The 27529-nt window shown below is 36.9% G+C and overlaps 1 protein-coding gene across 2 annotated transcripts in view; it reads right to left on the reverse strand.

Moving 5' to 3' along the window:
• The window catches only part of LOC126753300 (uncharacterized), a 161225-nt gene that overhangs the window by 125964 nt on the left and 7732 nt on the right, over window positions 1–27529 (reverse strand). For both annotated transcript variants that reach the window (XM_050464639.1, XM_050464638.1), the window contains exon 2: window positions 17703–17780. The gene's annotated coding sequence lies outside the window, so the exon portion shown is untranslated. The remainder of the gene's footprint in view (window positions 1–17702; window positions 17781–27529) is intronic.

Raw genomic sequence — 27529 nt, forward strand, 5'->3', positions numbered from 1 at the left:
GCAAAAAACAAAAAAAAAAAATTAAAAAATATTACCCTACTCAACCTTTAGGTGGTTTGTCATCTCTGGAGGACACACTTTAAAGATTCAACTCTCTGTCTTCTTGCATTAAAATAGATTGAAACCCATAACTGCTTCTGTAGTAGACAGAAGCTTTCAACTAGCTCAATTTACTGCCGGGTATAATCATGTATTTGCGTATGTGTGTGCGCATGTAGGTGTTTTATCTCGAGGCACTTGTTTCAACTGAAAATTGCACCAATCCAAGGCAAACTTTTTAATCTTATTTACGAAACTTTTACACTTTATCCAAACACCGGAAGTAGAAAAAGTAATTTGCAACACAAAAATAGGAACAACAGTCGACAGCTTGCATAAAATTACAAAGTATTTCACGAGAAAGATTTAAAAACAACAAATAAGCCTTTCCACATCAAACTTTTCAGTAATTTAAGCCCAGTCAAGCATTTAAATACGTACCTACCTCTTAACTTTCTGGGGAGTATGTGGTAATTTTCTAAATCGATGTTATAATTTGGGCAATATTTGCATGTCATTTTCATATATGTATGTATGTAAGTACAGAGATCATTAAATATGATTGTGTTAGGAAAACATGTAATAATTTATAATAACGGATGTTTTTCGAAAACAAAATACATTAAATCGACAAAGTTTGTCGATGAATTTTAAATTTGGTGAGCTTTCCTAATAAACATACTCCTTATTTTTTCCGAAACCAATTATTTTTATTTTGTCTTTTCATAAATTCAAACTACTTACTCTGATAGCGGCCTACTTCTTGGCGCCGTAACACCGTCACAGTCTTTTCTGATTTCATTACAGATTCAATGTACTTATTTACTTGCTCTGAAATGTATGCTTTCTCAGATAAGTAAGCAATCACAGGGATAGTAAAACAATCTGCACATAAGCATATATACATACATACATATAGTATATCATCTGCAAATATATGGCTTGTATGCGTGTAAAGCAAATCTGTTAAAAATATTTTAGTACGAAGCACAAATAACTAGCGAAGACGCCGTTATCGCAGATGTTTCCGCTTCATTGATGCAACTCCCACGAAGATAAGCAAAACTAACACAACAACCATCTCAATACAAAAAATAAATAAATAAAATATTTTCGGCACGAAAATCGGCAGCGATTTTAATATGCTCTTGCTGGTAGCAGACTTTAATGAACACATTTCCCATATTTGCGAATATGTGCTGTGTATGTGCATCCGCCGGGAAGTCTGTCTATCTGTGTCAATATGTAAATTTAATAGTTCGAAAACAAAGTAAAGCCAAGATATGTAGATGGGTGTATAATTATGAGAAAATCAGTTTACGGAAGCGGCTGGGTGCAGACAAAATAATATAGAAATTAATTATGCACAGATACAAATACAAATGTACACATGTAAAATTGTATGCATATACTATACTTATATAAGAGAATACTTTGGTGCACCCAGGCAGCATTCGTAGTAACCAGCCCCACTTGTATCGAGTTATCACTCTTAATTACTCTTATGACAATTAAAATGAATATACGTCAACATATAAAAATAAATATATGACTCTCAGTGACGAATATAGTTTATCATTGTATGATTAGGGTGAACCTTAAGCTAGTAGGTGAAAAATAATTACGTACTTAGCATGATTTTGTTTTAGTATAAAGTTTTAGTATTAGTATCGGGTGATTTTTTAAGATTGATAACTTTTTTTTAAAAAAAAACGCATAAAATTTGCAAAATCTCATCGGTTCTTTATTTGAAACGTTAGATTGGTTCATGACATTTACTTTTTGAAGATTATTTCATTTAAATGTTGACCGCGGCTGCGTCTTAGGTGGTCCCTTCGGAAAGTCCAATTTTGGGCAACTTCACGCAAATGAATAGCCCGAAAATTCTTCGGAAATGTTGTCTTCCAAAGCTGGAATAGTATTCTGTAGACTTTAGACTTGACGTAGCCCCAAAAAAATAGTTATTAAATCGCATGATACATACGGGTCCATTTCTTGAGATGAATTTTTCTCCGAAGTTTTCCCTCAAAATGGCCATAGAATCGCGAGCTGTGTGGCATGTAGCGCCATCTCGTTGAAACCACATGTCAACCAAGTTCAGTTCTTCCATTTTTGGCAACAAAAAGTTTGTTAGCATCGAACGATAGCGATCGCCATTCACCGTAACGTTGCGTTCAACAGCATCTTTGAAAAAATACGGTCCAATGATTCCACCAGCGTACAAACCACACCAAACAGTGCATTTTTCGGGATGCATGGGCAGTTCTTGAACGGCTTCTGGTTGCTCTTCACCCCAAATGCGGCAATTTTGCTTATTTACGTAGCCATTCAACCAGAAATGAGCCTCATCGCTGAACAAAATTTGTCGATAAAAAAGCGGATTTTCTGCCAACTGAAAATTCGACGTTGTGGCAGACGGTTTTTGCACGAGCTGTATTTTATACGGTTTTACACCAAGATCTTTGCGTAAAATCTTCCATGTGGTCGAATAACACAAACCCAATTGCTGCGAACGGCGACGAATCGACATTTCACGGTCTTCAGCCACACTCTCAGAAACAGACGCAATATTCTCTTCTGTACGCACTGTACGCATTCGTGTGGTTGGTTTAATGTCCAATAAAGTAAACTGAGTGCGAAACTTGGTCACAATCGCATTAATTGTTTGCTCACTTGGTCGATTATGTAGACCATAAATCGGACGTAAAGCGCGAAACACATTTCGAACCGAACACTGATTTTGGTAATAAAATTCAATGATTTGCAAGCGTTGCTCGTTAGTAAGTCTATTCATGATGAAATGTCAAAGCATACTGAGCATCTTTCTCTTTGACACCATGTCTGAAATCCCACGTGATCTGTCAAATACTAATGCATGAAAATCCTTAACTCAAAAAAATCACCCGATATAAGCATACAGGGAGCATGGAGTCATGTGGAGAAGTTCACTCAAATGAAGAAAATTCGCTGAGTGCTATTCACTTAGGAGTGGCCACAAACGATTATTTTACATACGGCTGAAACATGTAATTTTCCGTTCTTAAACCAAATATCCCCTGGGTAGCCAAAAAATATCCGTTTGAAAGCAAGCTAAAGTGAGAAGGCGAAACATCGCTCCCCAGGGTTGTGAGCTGGGTTTGGGAACCGCTACATAAAAAAACACCCCAATTGAAAAGTATAAAACAGCCTCGGATGAGAGATCACACATTTTGACATCCCCACAAAACTAATGCGGCTGTGTAAACTGACTTTAAGCAATACCAAAAACTCCGTAAAACCAGCATTAACACCAACAACCTTAGCTTCGAAATTCAACCAAGAATAACTCTTGCCAACAGGTGCTACTTCGGACTGAATAAACAATTGAACAGTAAAATGGTCACTCGACGAACAAAGAACAAGATCTACAAGTCCCTCATCATACCCGTCCTGCTATATGGTGCAGAGACATGGATATCTGCGAAAGATTTATACTCGATGGAATGATTAGCGGTACAATGTTTACGACGAAGTTGACATAATTCAGCGCGTTAAGATGCAGGAGTCTAGGTCATGTCCTCCGAACAGATGAACACACTCCAACTCTGAAAGTATTCTAGCCGCCGGGCGAAGCAGTGGAATAGGAAGACTGCGTTGGAAAGACCAGGTAGAGCAGAACCTGGCTACTCTGGGAATCTCCAATTGGCACCAAACAGCGAAGGAAGAAGAACTGCGCTAGTGCTGACTACGCCAATAAAAATGAAGAAGATATAAGCATAGAGAAAAGCCGTTTTATGCTAAAAGTAAAAAAAATGTATTATTTGAAAGTTTCAGTTAAGCCTACATTTCGATTTCAATGTTTCCCAGATTTCAGTTCATGCTAGCCTGAGTTTATTTGGATTATAAGTGACAAACCTCTCTATACCAAGTGCCGAAACAGAGGCATTGTTACGTATATATGTTTTCGATACTCTTTCAGTAGAATAATTAGAGTTTACCCAATGAAAATTTGTGTTTATTCAGGTTCCAACCAAAACTTATTCCTACCGAATTAAAATTAGTCCTGAATGTATGTATTTATGTACAAGTTATATTGATCTATCCGGAACAGGTTATACTTTCAAGGTTGCACTAAATTTGTACAACCCAGAAGGAAATGTCGGAGACTCCATAGAGGATATAATACTCTTTGGTCAATATATATGTATACAAATAATCAGCGTAACGAGTTCAATTTAGCCGTAATCTTTTAGTTTTTGAGATAACGTTCTGGAATTTAGCATATGCCGTTTTATTCGCAAGAAGCTACTCACTTGTCAGAACTCAGGTCCTTATAAGAAACCTTTTTACATGACAAGGTACTTTTACAAAATTTTACACAGATTATTGTTATATCCGAATAAATCTTTCAGATCAGACATCCATACCATATAGCTGCCTCAAAAACTGATCGATCAAACTCAAGTCCTTCTATGGAAAACTTTTTGATTTGATGGGATATCTTCACTAAGGAATAGATTATTATCCAAGGCATGAGTACAATCTCCGAAGAATTCAGATCGAATCACTATAGCTTATAGCTATCATTCAAGTTGATTTATCAAAACTAGGATAAATATATTTTTATACCCTTTTGTGATATAATAAATAGTTATAACTTCGATATAGTCGGCTTACTTGTTTCTAACAAAATTTAACTTACTTGTATTTACTATCAGAAACACCAGTGATTTCTTCAAAGTAAGTGTTAAGTTCTTTCAGACAATCCTTTAATTTACACGGCTTAAAGGTTATACTTAGAAGGGAAATCTTACTAAATTTAAAAGTTAATCTAATCACTAACGTTAATCAGTTGCCTTGGCCTAATTGGAACATTATATCACTCTATAAACATTACAAACTATTTTCAATGTTAATTTTTAAAACACATGAAGTGCAAATGACGGTTAGTGGGTTAAGCACAAATAAAAGCGATATACATGTAAATAACAACAAAATGTTTCTATTAATTGTTCATTGTCCAAAATATGCTCAGAAAGTTTAAAAGTCTAAAAGCCCTCACCTTTTTAATCAAATACCAAAACACACGTCAAACAATAGTAAAAGCTCGAGGAAGTAACTAATAAAAGTACCAAGAATAGAGTTCTGGTTGAGAGATAAAAAATACTTTAAAACGCGTTAGATGTTTCCTATAGACTGTATTTACTTTATAAGACAATCACGCACATTTTTCCAAAATTGTAAATATGTCTTTTGCTCTCCGTTGAAAAATATGCGGATGCAAACCGAACACTTTTCTCAAAATCCGCCATATTATGGTTTAAGACGGTCTCAATTTTTGAGAACGCCTTGGAACCGACTTATTGCGACCTTCGGCAACACTTGCCTGAACGGCAGCAATACTTTCATTACTTCGAGCAGTTCTTTGTCTAATTGCTACTGGAACATTATGTAAAGAAAACATACGTTCGAAATTTTCAATGATTCGACGAGTAGCGAGCACTGTTGGACGATTATTACGACCATAAAATGGCGAAAGCGCACGAAAAATTGCCGCTGGAAAACGATTTTTTTCGCAACAACGTTGCTAAGGAATACATAGTTTGTTCACATATGTTTGTAAGTCCTAAAACTAAAAGATCTGGCATATAGGGTTATATATACCAAAGTGATCAGGCTGACGAGTAGATTTGAAATCCGGATGTCTGTCTGTCCGTCCGTCCGTCTGTCCGTCCGTCTGCCCGTCCGTCCGTGCAAGCTGTAACTTGCGTAAAAAAAAGATATCATGATGAAACTTGGTACACGTATTCCATGGCTCCATAAGAAGGTTAAGTTCGAAGATGGTCAAAATCGGCCCACTGCCACGCCCACAAAATGGCGAAAACCGAAAACCTATAAAGTGTCAAAACTAAGCCATAAATAAAGATATTAAAGTGAAATTTGACACAAAGGATCGCATTAGGGAGGGGCATATTTGGACGCAGTTTTTTTGAAAATGGGCGTGACCCGCCCCCTTTAAAAATCTCATAAACTACTTTGCTATGTCAACCAAACTCTGCAGAGTCATTTTCTTTAGGCATTTCTATATACAGTTCAAAAATGGAAGAAATCGGATAATAACCACGCCCACCTCCCATACAAAGGTTATGTTGAAAATCACTAAAAGTCCGTTAACCGACTCTGCACCCTGCACCCAGGCTTTTTTTAAAAATTGAAAATGGGCGTGGCCTCGCCCACTTATGGACCAAAAACCATATCTCAGGAACTACTAGACCGATTTCAATGAAATTCAGTATATAATATTTTCTTAACACCCTGATGACACGTACGAAATATGGTTCACAACCACGCCTTCTTCCAATATAACGCTATTTCGAATTCTATCTGATGCCTTCTCTGTATAATATATGTATACATTAGGAACCAATGATGATAGCGGAATAAAACTTTACAAAAATACGGTATTTGAAAAATATATAAATGACGTATAATGAAATCTCGATTATCACTTTATCATGCGAGAGTATAAAATGTTCGGTGACAGAACTTATTTTGATAATAAAATTGAATAATTTGTAAATGTTGTTCCTTCGTTTATATTTCCATGATGAAATTGTAAACAGAATACGAAGAAACAAAAAATTGCATAACACGACATGTTGAAAATGGCCGAAACGACACTCAAAAATCATATCATTCTTTGGAAAACTCGGTAAATTATGGCCTTTTCAGTTTGGATTTCGTATAAAGAGGTGATTTACAAAACAAATTTGGAAGGCGCTATGGGGCTGGAAAAACACTTACTGCAAATCTCACAAAATTATAAAATCATTCATGAATGAGAATCGAATTCCTCGAAAGTTTTCCATAGGAGGGCCTAGAATTACATCAAAACTTGTTGATTCCAGGATTATAAATATTTCCAATTCAAATAGGTTTTATTCCGCGCCGAAAATTAAGGCTCTGGCGGAAGGGAAAAGTACACCGCCTTTGCCTACGATTCGTTTACGCTTACACGAAGGTGATTTGTACGGTACCGTACCACGGAAGATTCCTTATATTATATAAGGCCAGCTTGGCAAAACTAATAAAATTTTATGCAGACTATGTCTTGAAATCAAATAATTTTTGTTTAAAAATTCTTTGGACGGGCGAATCAATGATAAGGTTGAAGTATAGTGGTTGCCAAATGTATCTGTGTCGCAAAGAAGGCGAAGCACTGACATTGAAGAGTGTTAAACCTACGCTTAAAGAAGACAACAGGGGACTCATGGTATGGGGCTGCATTTCTGCCGAAGGGGTGGGCAAAATAGTGGTGTTTGAAGGCAAAGTTAACGCTCAAGTGTATTTTAAATTAATAAAGGAAGTCATCATACCTAAAGGCAGGCGATTAATTACCGAGGTTGCTAAAATGACCCACACAAAGCCTTAACCTTTCCCCGATTGAAAATGTACATATGGGCGTGATTAAAAACTAAGTTTACCGAGAGAATACCTCTGAAGGTTGTATGAATTAAAGGATATAATTATGAAAATATGGCTGAGATTTTCACCAGAAATGTAAAAGGTATTATCTTTGGCGGCCGTAGCGCTTGGCGAAGCTATCACAAAATAACGGTGGTCATTGCGGTTACTAAATTACATGTTCACTTAATTTTGATTCTACTTTTTTATTACTTTTTATTGTTATTAACATAATATAGTTTAAATGCTAACTTATAGTACAGTAACTGTGTATAATAGGTTTAATTAATAAGTGGAAATAAATTTAATAAAAGCTATGATAAAGGCAAAATTAACTCTACAAAGCTTTCTATTACAAATGTTCACTTAATTTTGATTGCAACTGTATCTATTAAAGAAAGAGACATGTGCTCAATGACAAATAAATTGTGCAATAAATTTCAAAATTGCAATTACTAAAGTAGCAGTCTGTCAATCAAATCATTAATTATCTCATAAGCACTTCCAGAAACTTAAGTTGTACTTCAACAAATTACGAAATGTAAAGCGATTTCAACTTGCAGAACTTCAAAATTTTTGGGTATTTAATTTCAAGCGAAATGTGCGTGGGGAGAATTAAGAGATAAACGGGGTTCTTAATGTTTTAATGACAGGGGAATACCAAAAAAAACTTATTTTTAGTTGCTGTTTATTTTTTTCAGCTCAACAATTGTTTAGAATTATGGTATAATTATGGAGTTTTATGACTTCCCTACACATTTTCGAAATGTCAGCGGCTGTTCACTTGCCCAAACGACTATTTAAAGTGCTTTGTGGAACAAATTATGCCAAATTTGTGAGCTTTGTCTAATGTTGAAGTGCCCAATGGCAACCACTCTGTCTGTAAACTCAGTGAACTTGACCTCAAACATACGCGTACATACTTGTCTAATTTTTTTGAGTACTTTGTATAAACAGACACATATATGACATACATATGCATACATACAGATATACAGATATATGTATGTCCGAGTTCCTATGCGTTCGTTAAGTGAGAATTAGTTTCGCTAGTCTTTTCATATACTTCTTTTGACTTCTTTTGCAGCTTACGTATTTGTTGTATCCAACTGCAACGGTATCTGCCGCCAATATATTTTTATGTATTCTACAAATGTAACTGAATCATTTTGTAACTGTCAATATTAACTCACTATTATGCCCACCAGTTTTTCGTGACGCATTTCCGCTCCGACAGACACGTTTCCACTAAAGCTGCACAAAACCACTTGACTCACTGTGTCACACACTTTTCAACGCAAACACATGTTTTTCACATAACTATATATTGTATATAGACATTGTAGTATATAGTCATATTTCAGTTTGTACAAATATCTCTACTGTCTGCCTGCCTCACTGAACTAGTTCTTTTTACGTTTTTTAAGCGGCTTATGCGCTATTCTTTGCGCTGTCATTTGGCGGCTTCTGTCTGTCGCGTCTTTTATCGATACACACTGTTCAATATACGAGCTCTTACACTCATGCACTTGTGTTGGCAACTTGCGTTGACCTGTGCCACATAATGACCCAATTCATGTTGAATGCATTCAGCTGGATGCCGACTTTGAAGTCCGCCGTCGACAGAGGTCATTCCCGCCGCGTTCAAGTTATTTGTACAGCAGTTATGAATATATAAAGAAATATACAATATAAATATATAAGTATATATAAGTAAATAAGTGCAAAAGCATTCAGCAAAAGCGCCAACTACAGTGTTATTGAAGTGAAGTGAAAGAGAAATTGGATTAAGTGCTTTTGTGTCCTCTATGGATTCAGCGCCGTAAGCTTGTACCGCCCAGTGACCCGGCGAAAAATTTTTGTGTGGCATTTACTTTTGATAAGGCATGTTTTCGTGAGCTTATAAATGTTGACACATACATCCAGATTTCATCGCCGGACTTAAGATTCGTGGGTGCTTGAGAATTTATTGCAGTAGCGTGCGCTAAAAAATAAAGTAGAGCGAAGAATTTGCATGAGGCCGACGAGGGAGAACTGAACAATATCGGAATAAATTGTTCGTTGTATTGAATATTCGTTTCGAATTAAGTGAGGACGTGTTCTTATGCATTTACTATCGAGTGGTCAAGTATACTTCAGCAAGAGTTAAGAGGAAACGCAGAAGAATAAGTCCTCGCTTAATTTCCTTGCGATATTCCCCACATTGAACAATACATATAGTATTTATGTATAACCAACCGACAACCAGGGGAATGATAGCTTTCACAATTTTACCACTGAAAAGTGTCAAATAGTAGAGTCTCCATTATTTCTGTAAGTTTGCATTGGTTCTTCTGAGTTAAGTATTGCGATGTAAAAAAGGAGTTTTATAAGAAGTACACGACGAAAGATTTCCATTTTCAAACGTTCCGATTTCTTTTCAGTAGTTAAATTTAATGTTTCTTAGGTTATTCTATAGACAATTATTACCGGTCAATGCATGCATTGTATAGATCTCTCGAAAAAGAATGAGTGATCTGGAACTATTGTGAAAGCGAATATGATATTTGAAAAGTTATTCGGGATGGACCTCGTATCGCATATCAGCCAGAAGTGTCTTGGAAAGCAGGGTAGCAGTGGAAATTGTTGTCAAGGCAAGTAACTTCACTTCTACTGGGAGTCAGGTCACAAAGGCATAGAGGGCAATCAAATACTGGACGAGATTGTCAAAAATGGTGTATGGCCAGGGGCGGATCCATGGGGGGGAGAAAGCTGCGGAGAGTTCCCCACCCAAAAGTTAAAAGTAATACATTATTTTCATCATAAATGGCACTCCGCGAAAAAAGGGAAAAAGGAGAGTTACAAGTACTAAATTATAGAGTTCTCCCCCAAAATTCTAATCTGGCTCCGCCCCTGTGTATGGCTAACACCAGAAAACGTAATCAACATTGTCTTTACGATGATCTGGACAGAAGCATGTTAAATAATATCAAACGCCGATTGAACGAGCTACCTGGATGCAAAACTGTTAAAGTCATGTGCAAAACGACAGATCGGAAGTACACAAAATTCCTATTGGCACTCCATAGAAGAGACTGTGGGAACATGATCGCATTACTAACTGGTCACTGTCTGTTGGTGACACATGGCCGCAGAACGGGGCTGACAGATCGAAAAGACTGCAAAAAATGTCTAGAGCAAGTCACCAGAGAAACAGTGGAGCATCTCTTATGCACTAATTCCACATTATCAAGATTATGCTGTAAGCATCTGAGGCCCCTACTGTATGATATACTTATAGAGGTATCGATAGTGAGGCCACAGAATCTGTTGAAACTCGCAGCAAGCGCAAGCATTCTAAAGGACGTCTCCTTCTCATGGACCAAAACTGTTCTATGCGTGGCTCATTGGCCTATCAGACTAACCTAACCTAACCTAACCTATTCGAGACGAATGCAACAACGTCGATTTAGCTCTTAAATCTTTGCTACCTCCGAGTGGTAACTTTCTTGTAAAGAGAATCTTAGAAAAAGCTGAAATTTTATAACGAGCTTTCTCGGAGAGTACACGCAGGTGCTTAGCGAAAAGTTTTTGCATAAGCATTTCACAATTTCTCCATACCGTGATGTTCACAACGGAACTGCCAAATTAAATAGCAAAATTATATAATATTTTCTTTTTTTATTTTTGAGAATAACTAAGCTCTTACATAAATCATGTGATCAAATATGAACCGGACTGATAAAAAAAAATACATTCTCTGTAAATTAATAATTTTTACAAACTTTTCATAAGCCGTGGCCGTTATGACCGTCGTACTTTCCACGAATTTTGTTTTTTTTTCTGTTTTGTGTCAATTTTTGTATTGCCATTGGTTAGCTTCGAAAACTTTTTTTAACCATGTCTCCTCCACTAATAATCTCGCTGTGTTGTGAAGCATTTCTTTTCAACTCGACGTCATTTTTGCAATAGATTCGAGTTTTTTGGTACGAGTTTAGCATTCACACGATTCATATCCAATATATTAACCAAAACATATTGCCTCGATCCATTGGAGATGTGAGATGCTGATATACGTAGATTTTTAAGCGCTGTTTCTTTAATTTTTTCGATATGATCGTCATTAACAGAGGTGGATAATCGAATCGCATGAGGCGGGTTTTCAATGACTTCAAGACCTTCTCTGAATGCGTTGTGCCTTTCAAATACATGTGTTCGTGATGAAGTAGGCTCCCCAAAACACTTCTGCAACATTTTCTGAAGAAGCTGATATTGATCCACTATAGTATACACCTACTATACAAACAGGTCGATCAAACTCAAGTCCTTGCATGGATGACTTTTTGATTTGACATGGTATCTTCACGAAATTAGCATGGATTACTATTCAAGCCATCGATACAATACAAATACCAGTTTCCAGTTCGGAATACTAAATGATATTGCTGTTATATTAGTGGATCCGGTCACGCGTTGTGGTGGTTTACTTTTCACATTATTATTTATATAATAATCTATTCAATACAGTGAAAATTTTATTACGAACAACGATTTTGTCGGTATACTATAAGTATCCAAGGGATTATACTTGAGGTTTAATTTTGAATATGTTCATACTCGTACAAATAAATTTCATTGGAAAAAATAACGAATTTAAGGCTACTTTCTCAATGTCTGGTTAACAGCCTTTCCGACTAGTTAATGTAGATGTCCGCTTAATAGAGCGTCCATTTAATAGAGGTTTCACTGTATTTTTTATTTATGATTTTTTTACTATTCTATCAACAACGCGACACGTACTTTTTACATATAAAGATAAATGAAATTAATATCTGTTATTGTATATACCTATATTCATGTATAATTCAACCTTTAAATTGGAGATATAAGTATGTATAAGAACAAAATTAATTTGAAACTTAAATAAAGTAACTCGATAACTATTTCAAAGATTTCCACCTTACGCAGATAGATAGACAATTATTTTACGGTAAAGTACGACCAGCACATAGCATAAGCTATCAAAGCTTTCAATGCAATCAACTCTAGCGGTGATTTTCAATTTTCCTTCAATTTACACACTTCTTACGTTCGCACTTAAGCAAACTCATAACTAACTCTGCACGCCTTGTAAGCAAGTGGGTGTGTATGTTTGGACGTTCGGGCGCTTTTGATGGCCTCTTCGAGTTATAGAAACGCCCGCACGCATGCTTACTCACACGCGGTATTCCACAGGCGACGACAAGCACGATAACGGTGTTGACACCGGCGACTTTGATAGGTATGCAAGCTATGCTATCTTAAGACTTAAGTAAACTTTGTTATCTTTCGTGTGGCCCAAATACTTCACTTTATTCATTGAGGCAATGTTTGATGTTATATGTAAGTGAGCGGAGGTATGTATGTACATATGTATGTATGTATGTGGTACATACTCTGTAATCAACTGATAAGCGTTGGAGGGCCACAATGAAGCATGCGAGCGGCTAGTTTTGTAAAACAAAAAAGAATGCAGTGGAAATTCATATGTATCACAAGGGGTTATGAGGAGTAACGGCGCCAAGCAGGAAATGAAAACCTTTCAGTACGAATGTACTATGGATTTGCAGCTATCATATCTTGAAATGAAATAACCAAACAAAAAAATATTCAAAAACCCTTGCTTAAAACAACAACACAGCAATTGAGCTTTATTCCATACAGAAAGAGGTTTATGCTTGATTGCGAGTAAATAAAGTGTGTAAACCTAAAAAATTGCTTCGAATTATTATCCCAATATCACTTATTTCTTATTTCTTAAAACCCAAGAGACAAGTGAAAAATAAAGTCCAATTTGTGAGCCGCACACTTTGAGTACTTTCATTCAGTTTTTCCATTTACTTCGAATAAACTTCATGCGGTTCACTGCCAGACGTTTGCTGGTGGTTCTTCCCGGCCACTTTGGCATGTGGTGAACCAACCTCAAATTGCGGCAAATAATCAAAATATATTACGGTAAAGAAGGCAGTAAAAAATCAACCAAAAAGTTCACTGATGAAAGGGACAAAAGCGTATGAGCCGAAAGCAATCTAATGAACCAGAGCAATGTTAGTTAATAACGTTTCAGATGAGTTGCTCTTAGGCAGACGTACCAAATAAATGGCCTGCAACAAAAGCAACAACACTCCATAAGGTACAATACTCGTTTAGCACTCAATATAGAACTTCAGTAAAAAACAAAATATGTTTGTATGTACACTGTTGTGCAAAAAGTTTCGCTGTGTAAAATTCTTCAGTTGAAAATAAGCGAAAAGTCAAAAACGACAACAACACAGTTAAATAGATAAATGGAAACATAGCACTTTAGGCAGAACGAAATTTATGTGCCATCAATGTGTGGCAGGCAATTCAATAACCGAGCACAGCAACTCATCGCCGTCAACGAGTTTGCTGATTGCAACGCTGTTCTAACATTCTTTCGGTATTTGGTAAATAGAAGATACGCGCGGCTACACGGTTATCGCACAGTTAACATCTCATACAGCATTCCAAGATAAAGCAGAACACCATATTTCGCCATTTGCCGAAGAAATGCTTTTCTGCAAGACTTGTTTGTACTTTATAACATTTCAGGTTTTTGGCATTGTGATATTTTCAAGGAATTTTATTTATGCAGCTTGCTCTTCGCCCAGTTCATTTTGCCTTCTTCATTAGAATCTGCAAGACACTTGATAATCATAATATTTTCAGCTTTTTCGGTTGTTCCGAACCGGTTTTGCACAAGCGGCGCACAATGCCTAGCAATTTCAAGTTACTTCGCACGCAATTGCTTGCTGTTTGAACTTAAAGTGCCCTGTTGATAAAATGGAAACTTTTCGGAGAAGATGTTCTTATACATATTATATTAAGAATACAAAATGACCTTAAAATTATTACAAGAAAAAAGAAGGAAGTACATGAATATGAAGTGAACTAGATCTAATACGTTTAAGTACAGCTTACATACAAATAAATATAGATCAAGAAAATTACTCGTTCATAACTGAAAGATCGGAGCCTAACAGAACCGAAACTATTAGGCTTTTAAAAAATTTTTAGTAGAAATGGTTGTTTCAGACCAAAATGGATCTTCACGAACTTGTCGCTCAGCTTTTGAGTTATCCATTTGCGATCATCTTTCCAGCAAAGCTGCTCATTTGATGTAACCGTCGATATTGTATCTTTTTAACATACTTTAAGCTGCCATGCAAATTGAACGTTCAAAATCAAGACCTTGTATGGAAAACTTTTTTATTTAAGAAGATAACTTCACAGAATTTGGCAAAGGTACAATGTCAGCAAAAATTTTTCAGAGATCCAACAAGATCACAAGATAATTCATGAAATTTTACATGGATTATTTGCCAAAGCATAGTTTGGGTTAGGTTAATCTGGTAGGCCAATAAGCAACGCATAGACCAGTTTGTTGCTTTGCAATACCAGATGGAGTTCACTTGCTAAGTCCAAGACTCGTTTAGGATACCTGCGCTTGTCGCAAATTTTTCAGACTCTGCGGCTTCACTATGAATACCTCCTACAGTGTATCATACTGTGGGGACCTCAGATGCCTACAGCGTAGCCTTGCCAATGCGAGTTAAGTGCACTAGAGATGCCCCGCACTAAGAATTTCCTGCAGCGACCAGTTAATATTCCCATAATGTTCCCACAGTCTCCTCTATCGAGTGGCAATAGGAATTTTATGTACTTCCGATCTACCATTTCGCACATGATGTTTGCAGGTTTGCAACCTGGTAGATCGTTCCCATCGGGTTCTGATTTTCTCCACCGTGCTTCTGTCCAAATCGTCGTATAGACAATGAATGGGTTTCCCGTTTCATGGGTTTCATGTTTTCTTGGAAATCTCGTCCACTATTTCATTTCTCTCAATGCCTTTGTGGCCTGGCAGTCAGTAGAAGTGAAGTTGGTTACTTCTGGCAACACTTCGCAATTCAACTGTTGCACAGCTTCCCAAGACACTTCTGGCCGATATGCGTTACGAGGTTACTGCCTTGAATACTGCTTTCGCGGCTTTCGCAATAGCAAAGATCTTAGCTTGAAATATACTGTACTTAAAAAGTTGCCTTATTCCTAATTTCGGAAAACTTATGTATGCCAAAGATAGTTCTGAGATTGTCTCAGAACAAATTGTTGAGATCGGATAACTATTGTTTATAGCTACCATACAAACTGACCGATGAAAATCAGAATAAAGATCTTTTTATACCCTTTTATGCTATATAAATGCACCTGTGAAGCGTACCACCACTTCGGGGCATCCGAAGTTAACGTGTTGTCATTATCTAATTGACTCAATCAATTCTCTCGATCGCTATCGACCCTTTACTTCCACTTTTGTAAATATTCCTTTAATTTAGGTACTTTTTAGCTACTTTCTTACAGTTTGTGAACAAATTCACAAACTAAATCAATAATAATAGTAAGTGATATTATGACAGCATCGTCCTGTTACTTTTTTGGAGTTCATTTGACAGAAGAATTGTTGGAGGATATGTTCATTGTTTAACTATAAAAGTTTGACAATTTTTTTTATCATTATATGATTAACAAAAGTATGTACATTTGCACATGCTTGTATTGGAGCTTTCGTCTCCAGCGAGTTCATTTTCTAGTGAAAGTTTTCTTAAGATCATTTGCCTTTGGCATTTTATGTTTCCTGTTGAAGCTCCACAGTATTTCTTCTAATGAGCAAAACGGATACAAAATATGTATTTACATACACTATATATGTACATTATTAAGTATTCGCTACTTCGCTGCAAAATTAAGTCATTAACCCCAATCGTCTGCTTAAGCAAGAAGATCAACTTCTGAAAGATGTAATTTACGAACACATTTGTTTTGGTATATTATGTACATACATATGTGAATAGAGAACTGTATATAATAGGACTGATTAATAATTTTAATCACATTCGACTTAAAGCTGAGCTCTAACAAAGGTTTTGAACAACGAAGTCATTATTATTATTTCAAATTAATCATACTAATTCGATAGAGTATCGGTATTAAGCGGCAAGGAAGTGTTGCCAAATCTTAGACACATTGTATCCGGCAGCAAGGTTGCATAACTGAGCCGAAGAAGCTACACTTTAATTGAGACCTTAAAAACTTAAAAAGTCTTAATTGAATAAATAGAGTTTTGAGTACTAAAATACTTCTAAATATGAGAAGAGCACGTACCAAGAAATGTATCAATAGGTTTTAATTAAGAATTATAATACAATACTAGAGGACCCGCCCATGTTTAACTCTGGCTGATACATAGGTAGTACTACTAATACCATCTATATGAATTCTATTAGTTAGATTATAAGTATTAGTTAAGGAATAATCGCATTTTTGGTGAAGCAACAAAAATGAATCAAAAAGCATTTTGTGCGTTAAGAATGAATTGGTTTTTGGGGTAAAAATACTATTGAATTTGGGCTGTGCAACAGTGCAATCAATCGAGTCCAATCGATTGTCAGCCTGGTGGACTGCATATTAAGAAACGGTTCTCAAGCGTGGATAGACAAAAAAATCGGCTGGCAAAGTTATGGCATCAGTCTTGCAATGCTTCGAAAAGATTTCTCTATATATCAATTTTTAATAGACCATTTTATCAATATTTCAGTTATGCCGCTATTTTTTTATGCCAGATCTTTTGCAATTTTAAATTGCCTGTCAAGATACCCCCTCCAATAGTTAGCAGGTATGAAAAAAATGTTATAGCTACCCATAGATGTATTGAATCACCCAATTTATTACCTAAGAACGAACAACTCTGTCCACGTTATGAAAACTTGTCTACAGATGTCGCCTTTTACTTTGGCATCGTTTTGTTTATTGCACGTTTACGCCAATTTAAGGTTTGAATATTGGATACTGCGATGGTAGCGCAGTCTATCGGCCAAACATTCCAAAATTAGCAATTGATTAAAAATGAAAAATTAATTTAAAAACACCATTTTCCAGTAGACCAAATTGTGAATCTAAACCATTCTCGAATCTCTTTGAACACACACAAAAAATTTCATCAAAATCGGTCCAGCCGTTTAGGAGCAGTTCAACTACAAACACACGGTCAGAAGATTTATATATATAAAGATTAGGTATACAATATTAGGTAAAAAAGTCCATTTAGCTGCTTCTCCAGTTAATTTAATTTTATGCCGAAATAAATGTGATTTTAGATTTGAGCAATTTTTGTAGGATTAACTTACCAAGTTGAAGCAAAAGTAAAACGGCCGTTGGTCGGTTGTATTTGATTGATTTCGTTCGTGCAGTTATGGAAATGTAATCTGGAATATAAAGTAAGTAAAATATATTATATGTTTATCAAATATATAACCGGTTTGAGGGATACATTAAAAAAACGCAATGCTTATTTACAGTTTTTGAGTTTCTAATGCTTATTTAACCGGATTTTTTCCGTGCAAAAACTTGATTTTGATTCTGCAGTTTGTATGGCAGCCATATGTTATAGAGGGCCGATATCGGCCGTTCCGACAAGTGAGCAGTTTTTTAAGTAGAAAAGGATGTGTGCAAAATTTCAGATCGATATCTCAAAAATTGAGTGACTAGTTCACATAAATACATACATACATACGTTATTGGTATAAAAAGAATAATTGTTATTCCTCATCTTCACCAACATAAGCTCACATGATTTTGCTCACAATTACTGTGAAGACAGTTAATTCTTCAATACAGCAAATTAACAGCGCTAAATTTCAAAATCGAAAATTAACAGCTCGTCAACAGTGTCTAAACATACTTAAAGCACTTTGTCTATAATATCACAATAAAAACTCTGTTTCAATAAGATTTCATTCGCAAATCGATAACAGTTGCAATAAACTACTCTTCTGCTAGCGGTTCCAACGGAAAACGAACGGTAGTTTAGCAATAAAAAGCAATATTCATAAAGTCAAAAAGTTAAAATTTTTCCCACAACAATATTGAATGAGATTTGTTATTCACAAATGTACGCAGGAATGTAATATGGAGGTTGCAGATGTAGATATGTACATATATATTTGTATACGTCTTTCAAATCTTTTCTTACACAATCACTAATTTATACAAATTTATTTTCTTTATTCAATTGAAAAATTATACAAATCGTCAAAAATACAATAAAAGCGAAACACAGTCAAAACAGACAGACCAGCAAACAAGCAGGGTTATGTAGAGATGAAAAATTACAAATACAGTGCTAAACACCAGACAACAATTGCTAGAAATTCCTAATACTTGACCGCACCTCAATAGAAATGGGAAAAGTTGGGAGAAAGAGAAAAATGGAGAAGAAAAATTAACAGCGGCAACTCCAGAGAAAAGATGTTACAAATAACTTTCTTTGTACGAAAGGTCAATGTGTATATATGTATGTCCAAGAGGCCCTTATGGGTATATAAGCTTATGCGTTTAACGCTTATGTAACAATTGAGACTGTTGTTGGGAATCTTAAAAAGCTTAGGCCAACGTGAACCAGCATTTTTGGTTGAGTACACAACACTAAGAAAAAAATTGACTTTGACACGTACATACATATAAATATATATATACATATGGTATTAAAATACATTTTTCCTTTCTTATTTTATATAGTTGTCAGCCGCTACAACCGAGAAGTCACGCTTCATTAATCAAATCTTCGTGCAAATGTCAAGTAACTCATATACATTGAGAGAAGTAAACGTGTTGCTCCTACGTACTTACATACATACACACATATGTATGTATGTATATAAGAAATGTATGGAATTCTATATATACATATATATAACATAGTTTCCAGACTTTCTTCAAGATGCAAGCCTGTCCCCCAAAAGGCATGCAATCGCGCATACAAATGAAGCTATCACCAGGAGAGAGAGATAATAATGAGGTGTCGACAAGTAGGGCGGCTGCTGCTGAATACTCTCATCAGAATAAAATGCCCAAAGAAAGAAGTTTTTGGCTTTTTGGCGACGGCAATATCTATAAATTTGACAGGTAACACAACCTATTTGCCGCTCGCAGTTTGTAACGCGTTACGCACGTGTGATACGTTAATTCGGAAGTCGACACTCAGCAACAAAGTAATGCACAAAGAAACAAAGTACCAGTCTCCAACTCATAAATCACATAGAGCACATTTGAAGTTCAGCTTTTCCTGCTTTTTCTTTTTATGCGTAATTGACATGTCACAAGAATGCTGTGACAATATAGCTTTGCACACCTAGCGGTGATGTAGTTGCATACAGAGGAACGCATAACTTACGGAACCGTCATCTGAATCAGGCCTGCCATTTTATTCCTCCATTCCAATTCACCAGCAAAATATGTCAAGTGGTGGGCGCTTAGTGAGGCTTTAACTGACTAGTGAATGAAATTAGTGGCACTTCAAGTCTTTGAGCACATTATATGATGCAATATGATAGATATAGATAGATAGGGGATATGTTGCATACTCATAGGCAACACTTAAGCAAATAATTGGTGATTTCCTTAACTTTTCATCTACATTGAAATTAAAGAAAAACCATTTTACATCGATCTTTCAACTTTTCACTTTCATTTCCAATACAGACTCGGTGAATATCTTTCATTGTAGTAACCAATAACAAAATAATGGTTCGGTTCAAGCGACACATCGCGCGCTACGACCAATATTCGGTCGACATAGTCGCCCAGCAGCAGTGGCGTAGCTAGGGGGGGCGAAGGGGGCCGTCGCCCCGGGCGCAACGTCTTGGAGGCGGCAAAACGATCTTCGCTAGTTTTTAAAACTCCAATTTGGGCAAAAATTCCTGAAAATTGTGTCAAAAGTGTACAAGATATAGGGCGAAAATGGTTTTTTTTATGTCTTGTAAATTTACTATCAATTTCCTCAAAAACCGTATTGTGAGAATTTTGGAACTTCAGAATTTGTGTGGCCTTCCTAAATTTTATATACTTAATATCGAAGATATTTAGGTAGGTAGATAAAGAGGGGCGGCAGAACATCCTTGGCCCCGGGCGCCCGAAGTTGTAGCTACGCCACTGCCCAGCAGAGTCGGTAAGTCGAGCAATTATGGATCGGTTCGGCACCACGCATACTATACTCTAGTGGATAATGCGCAACCTCAGAGACGTCGTGCAATGCGCACTGAAGACGCTATTGCTGCTGTGGAGCAAAGTATCGCAAAAGAACCGAATGAGTCCCGATTTTCATAAGAATTTTTTTTCAGCGTTGAACCTCACTTTTAATTGAATAGGTAGTGCTGGTTATATACAAGCCATTGTTAAGAAGCCGATACATTCACTGTTTGTATGCTCTATGGACAGAGGAAATCAAACGACCTATTCATCCAAAAATGAAGCCGGCCGTCATGTTGGAGTCAATGAAGAACGCTATCGAGCTATGAATAACTACTTTTTCGTGCCTGAATTGGAAAATGTTGATGCGGACGACCTTTGATTCCAAATAGATGACGCTATATGACTTAAAACCAACGAAACACTAAATATTTTTACGGAAACTTTTACTGAGCGCATTATCTCGCGTTGAGGACCTGTCCCTTACCTCTTAATTCATCTGATTTAACACCGCTGAACTGTTTTTTGTGGGATTATATGAAACGGCTTGTCTACGCATATCACCGCGAGCTGATTGACAACTTGGAAAGAAACATACGGACCCTTTTACTGCAAAAAGTGGTACAAAACTAACGCTGTTGAGGATGGAAAAGATGTTGAGGTAGGTAAGAGTGTTACCACTTTGGTGTCAGTTAGCGCTTGATGCATTATCGTCGAATTTCTACTATAAACTTGCTATTTCGTTTCATCTTTGCGCTCGAACCGCTTTTTGCTTTCGATGAAACCAACTTATGTCCGCTATGCTTCTTGTGGAAAGTCATTCAAGGTTTGGTGCCTGAAGTGTTCCAAATATTCTGTGTCTGGCTTGTGCTAGAGCGGGCCGCTGCGGCAAATGTTGTTTAAGGGCAGACCCATTTTTAGCGCGTATTCTTCAAACGGTCGGTGTCCCGTTATAGTTGCTCTAAGCAAGAAACTACTATTCCTGGTCTTATGCAGTGAGTTTTTGGTTCCAGTCTTAGCATATTTGGGTCATATTTGCTGCGTTATCTTGCAGTTGGTTATTGATTTCCAACTGCACTAAGCTACTTGTTCCTAATGAGTATAAAGATCTCTTTTGTTCATACCCAGCGGACATGACTCCGCTTCGGATATATGTATCTAAAGAAACTCATAGTTTGACCAACTCATCTGCTTTTTAATGAAAATATTTCTGTTACCGGTAACCCAAATTAAGGACACGTGGAGTTGATTCGCCAGTGAGCTTAAAGCCTTTCTGCAATTGCTAACTATACTGGAAGGATCGAAGAACCTTTAAGTGTTTTAGAGGACCGAATGCAAATGGGACTGTTTGACACGAATTTTGAAATCTCAGGCAAGTACAAATTGCACAGTGATAGCTACCATAATCTGCTACGGGGAGGGCACAATAGACTATAGGTCACAGTGAAAACCTCAATTTACATATGTATATCTATCTGTATATCTATAATCTGGTCCTTAACGCATTAGTCAATATTTCCAAGCTACCTTATTTCCACGCAGGGCTCAGAAGTATAAACGTATGTCTATAAGTAGTTTCGCAAAAACTAAGCGCAGCCATAAGTTCCGCTAATCACTAATCCCGTTGCGGTTCACAAACATACACAGGCATAAGTGTATATGTATATGTAATTTATAATGTTGGAATTTAAATCTAAAAAGTAAAATATGTGCCTGCATATGTGTGCGTAAATTCGCACGACTTGCATAACTGGCAAAACGCTTTAGTGCTTCCTGCCGCAGCATCCATTGCGGTGACTGACGCAACGGCAAATGTGAACTGTTTCAGCGCGCCACCAATGGGTGGGCATATGCATGTGTGCGCATGGAAGTAATTCAGATTTATGAAGCGCGATTACCGTTAGAAAAAACCAGGAAAATTTTACAGTCGGCGCAGTTTAAGCCCTTTCACTTTCTAGCGGCGCAGCGAGTAAATATTTTTATAAAAGATGACAGTTTCAAGGAAACGGCTGTGGGGAATGGGGATTGTGTAATATGCAAACTTTTTCACTTAATTAGTTGCCAGAGGAAATGCGCGGCAACCAGTCCAACTAGAGCAAAATAAATATATAATATTCATACACATTGTAGGCTCTACTCGCACGCCATCGCTTTTCATTCAAGAAAAGTCACCAAAAGCGTTTGTTGCATTGCGGCCCAGCGCACTAGCCGGCTTAGTCGGCTGAAAAAAGGATGAAACTCGCGGGAATTTCGTTTTTATTTAAAACACTAACCGAGCAACTAGCAAGCATTTGAGAACCGGGTGATAGGCGCGGCGCAACCACAATCGAGAAACAATATGCCGGAAAACGTAGAAACGGGAAATATTGTGGCAACGTTTTGGCGTAATGAAAAACGTAACGTAAAAAGGAAAATGCAATTTAACTGACAGACTTAATGAATGCGCACAAATGGTGCCAGCAAAGCAGCCCTGCACCAGAGGCAGCAGGGAAGCACCCAAAGCGGAAAGTTAGAAATTGAAAATTAAAACATTTCCAGTGAAACTTCACTTAAATAACCGCTAAGCTGGAAGTGTAAATGAGAATGAAAATGAAATTTGCCCCAATTCCACCCAAAGTGTGGTACGAAATAAATGCAACAAATAAATGATAAGGCAGCTAGATAATGCGTTAGGGCCGCACAAAGCCGCTGCGCCCCGGGTGCGGCCAACCTAATGCTTCGGTTGCCGAAAGCGGTGGAATTTCTATATATTTCGGCTGTTGCACAGAGGGTGGAATGCAAATTATTCCGGTGAATTGGGTCAACTTCAGCGCTTACAACGTGTCCACATAATACATTTTGCATGCTCAGCGCGATTTACATAAGCAAACATGTTTACGCGTCTATAATATTCATAATATATATGTATATACCGATTACATATGTACACAGTTGGCCATAGGTAGCAAAGCGCACGTTTATGCCTTATGCAGTGGCATGCTTGGTGTTATTATGGTCTGTCACACACCTCCGCATTCCAACAACAAGCATCATTTACGGTAGGCTTGCAGTTGACAGCTTGTAGCTTCAGGAAGCACAATTTCGAATGTTAATAAAATTTACACACTCCAATTCTGCACACACATACACCCACAAACATTTGTGCATATGAACTCAATTGCGCACACTCATACACTCGCACTTCTAGTGTGTCACATGTCACCTCGACCTGCTCGCTGCCACGCATGTAGGACATTGGTTGGATTTGCTAAGCGGTGAAGTTGAGCTGGATTTTGTGGTTATGTAAAGCGCTGTAGGCGTACGTGTCCAGGCATTATGCTACCTAAATTCTGATTACAGGGAGATAAATTTATGAAAAGGAACTTTTTCAGATATTATAGTGTTCTTTCGTACAATAATTCTTGCAAATTTCGTAAAGATATCTCGCCAAATAAAAAAATTTCTATACGAGCACTTCAATCCAATTGTTCAGCTTGTATGGCGGCTATATGCTATTGTGGTCCGATATCAACACTTCCGACAAATGAGATACTACTTAGACAGAAAAGGGCGTGTGCAAAATTTCAGAGCGATATCTCAAATTGACAAACAAGACAACAAGGCTAAATCGACTCGGCGCGTGATGGTGATCTTTTATATACATACATAAATATTTTAAAGAATCTCCGACATTTCCTTCTTGATTCTAAAAACTTCATGGCAACTTAATACACCCTGTTCACATATACATACATACATTTCAGCATGATTTACTGTCTCATAATTTAATAAAAAGATGTCGAGAAATCGCAATTTTACTTATCCCAACTTTACCCTGACATACCTAACATTAATATGCCCTATGCAGAATGCACACAAACACTAACTACCTATTTTCATTTCTACTCAAACCTAGTTATCTCACACATTTTTCTATGATCTAACCCCGTTTTTCATGGATCTACTGTCAGTTGACTTTAATAACAACATTTTGGTTGAACTTTTGAAATTGAGTATTATCGAATCAACTTAATCCGCCAAAAAAATCGGTTGAAGTGTTGGCAAACTTCCCGGTCATCATGGCTCTACCATCAGATGACTTCTATAAAATTAGGGAACCTTTATTTCGGGTTTCAACTCAATTGCTTTTTGGTTGAAGTTTTGATATTCGGTATTATCGACATTAAGATGAAAAAACGATTGAAGCCTTGTGAAACTTCTTGTTCATCATGGCTCTACGGTCAGATAACTTCCATAAAATTAAAAAAAAACAAAAACCTATTTTCAACACAATTGCATTTTGGTTTGATTTGATATTCGACATAAACTCAATCCGTAAAAAAATAGTTTGAAACGTTGTCAAATTTGCCATAGATCATAGGTCTACCATTAGATGACTCCTATAAAGGTTTTCATCTCTACTGCATTTTGGTTGAAGTTTTGAAATTCCTTATCGATAATATCATTAAATTGTCAACAAAACTTTGACTTACTTGATAGTTGGAAGTTTGAATGGAGTTGAGTGATCACAAAGGCTTTTTCTTTTGCGTCCCAAATTGTTTGTCACCTTGATATACTAAATCAAAACTAATCTCCATTTTAATAATTCTTAGCTGTTTAATTATCTAACAATATTAACTTTTTAGATCGAAAACGCCATCGCTAATGAGAAGAGATAAACCTTGTAATACCAAAACCGAGTTTGGTTGATCTTAAGCTGAATAGCTTTAACTTCAATTTAGCTGAGTGGCGAAGAAAACCCACCTTTTTGGAAAATTCAATTAACTGAATAAAGTTGTAATAGAAGTATTAGCTACTTTTCCTCTAAACATGATTTTGATCACCAATACAAAACACAACTACTTAAAACATTGGTTACCCTTAGCCACACTTTGGTTAGGTTTGGTTAAAATTTTCTCCGTGCACTACCGTTAAAACAGATCAATTGAAAAGTTTCCGGGCTGACAATACTATAAGGAAATCTATATGATTTTTAGTTAGCTCTAACCCTCAAAAGTCGCGTGTGTAAATTTGACAGCTGTCGTATCATTAGTGTGTGAATTATATCATTTTGAGTGAAGTAACTTTTCTTATTGTGAAAAAGAAATGGATAAGAGGAATAGAACAATGCTTTTGGAAGGGAAAAATACAGTCGAAGAAAAAACTTGGCTTTGATAACGAGTTTCCAGACACCCAAGAAAATTAACCATCGAGGATTGGTATGCTAAGTTTAGACGCGGTAGTTTGAGTGGACTGCACACGATGAATCCGCTCCAAAGCGCGGAAAACTTAACAGTCGGCAAGGTTATGACGTCTGTATTTTGGGATGCACATGGAACAATTTGTATTAACTACCTTAGAAAAGGAAGGATTATCAACAGCGACTATTACATAGCGTTATTGGATCGTTCTAAGGATGAAATCGCCGAAAAACGGTCGCATTTGAAGAAAAAGGAAGTGATACTTCAGCAAACCAATGCACCATGTCGCAGTCAGTGGCAAAAATCCATGAAGTGGACCACGAACTGCTCTCACGTTTTCTCCAGATATGGCTCCCAGTGAATATTTCCTGTACTCAGATCTCAAAAGAATGCTCACTCGGAAGAAAATCTCGTCAAATGAAGAGGAGAACGCCGAAACTGAGGCCTATTTTGAAGCAAAGCACAAATTTTACTACAAAAAAGTTACCGAAAAGTTAGAAGGTTGCTATAATCAGTGTATCACCCTTGAAAACGAGTTTTGCCAAAAAAGTATGTTTTACTATGCTAGGCCGGGGAGTTCTCAATTGACCTGTTATAAAAAAGAAGAAGCAGAAAGCGACTTTATGCGTTAGCACTCTCAACTCACACTCAGCTCAGCTCCAACCTTTTCACCCAGTTTAAGTCATTCATTTGCATTTTCAACAAGTGCCGCTGTGCTGCACCTCCCCTCTGTGGCAGGTGGCAGTATGTAGCGCAGAGCAGTTACAAGATAAGGACGCCTGTGCGTGAGTTCACTTTTTGCATATGCCTTAGTTTCCGCTTCCGACATGGCAATCGTGCAATTATGATTCGTTTTTGCGTCGAGTAGGAAAGCGTGTTAATCCATACCGATAGAGTGGCCGCAATGTGTAGTGCAAATGTTGCACACCTATGTTAATTTATGGATGCATCTGAACATGCAATTAGCATTTAGGGTCAAGCGACTACGCACCTACATACATGCATTTGTCGAGCACCATTCGTCGCACACCACAAGTGACACACATGCCTGTGGAGTCCTCGTTTTTCATTGCACTTTCAATTGCAGGCGCACTTGAACACCTCAAAAACGTCAACACACAAACCATGAATGGGCGGCGACTTAGCTTTTTGCAATTTAAACGCTCTCAAGTGCACTAAATACTTAAAGCCTCAAAGCTGCCTTCGCATGCCAACGCTGTGTGTGTTTGCCACACCTGCCGCGCGAAAGGCATTTTTGTGGCGATTTGCAGCACGTGCTGCCAATGCTACAACAGCAGTGCGGACACCTTCAACTACACATTTTCATTCGCAGCTTATTTGCTCTTCTTAAATTCGCATTTAAAAATTATAAATTAGCGTTTTTTCTGCACGCACTTTGCACCTGTGCAAATAACTGTTTAGTAATGTTGTTGTACGTACATATACATATATGTATGTGTGGTTGAATATAGGCGTATGCCTTGACTTAAGTATTATTGTCGCTTTTGTTTGGTTAATTTGACTTTGCTTTTATTTAATTACACTTATACATACATACATACATACAACTTAATTTCAGTCGCGCCCTTTACAGTTATTAACAGCATTGATTTACGTTTTTCGCAAGCATCACCATAACATTCAACATTTTTCAAGGCATTCAATCAGTTAAAAGAAAATACTAAAGCGTAAATAAACGAAACCTTCAAGCAATACAAATCGTATCTACTTAAGTACACACATACATACATACATTCGCACTTTTTTCCGCTTCATTAAATACTAAGCTCAGCAAGCTTAGTTCACAC

Source organism: Bactrocera neohumeralis, chromosome 3 (assembly GCF_024586455.1).
Source record: "Bactrocera neohumeralis isolate Rockhampton chromosome 3, APGP_CSIRO_Bneo_wtdbg2-racon-allhic-juicebox.fasta_v2, whole genome shotgun sequence".
In the NCBI taxonomy this organism is placed as follows: Eukaryota; Metazoa; Arthropoda; class Insecta; order Diptera; family Tephritidae; genus Bactrocera; species Bactrocera neohumeralis.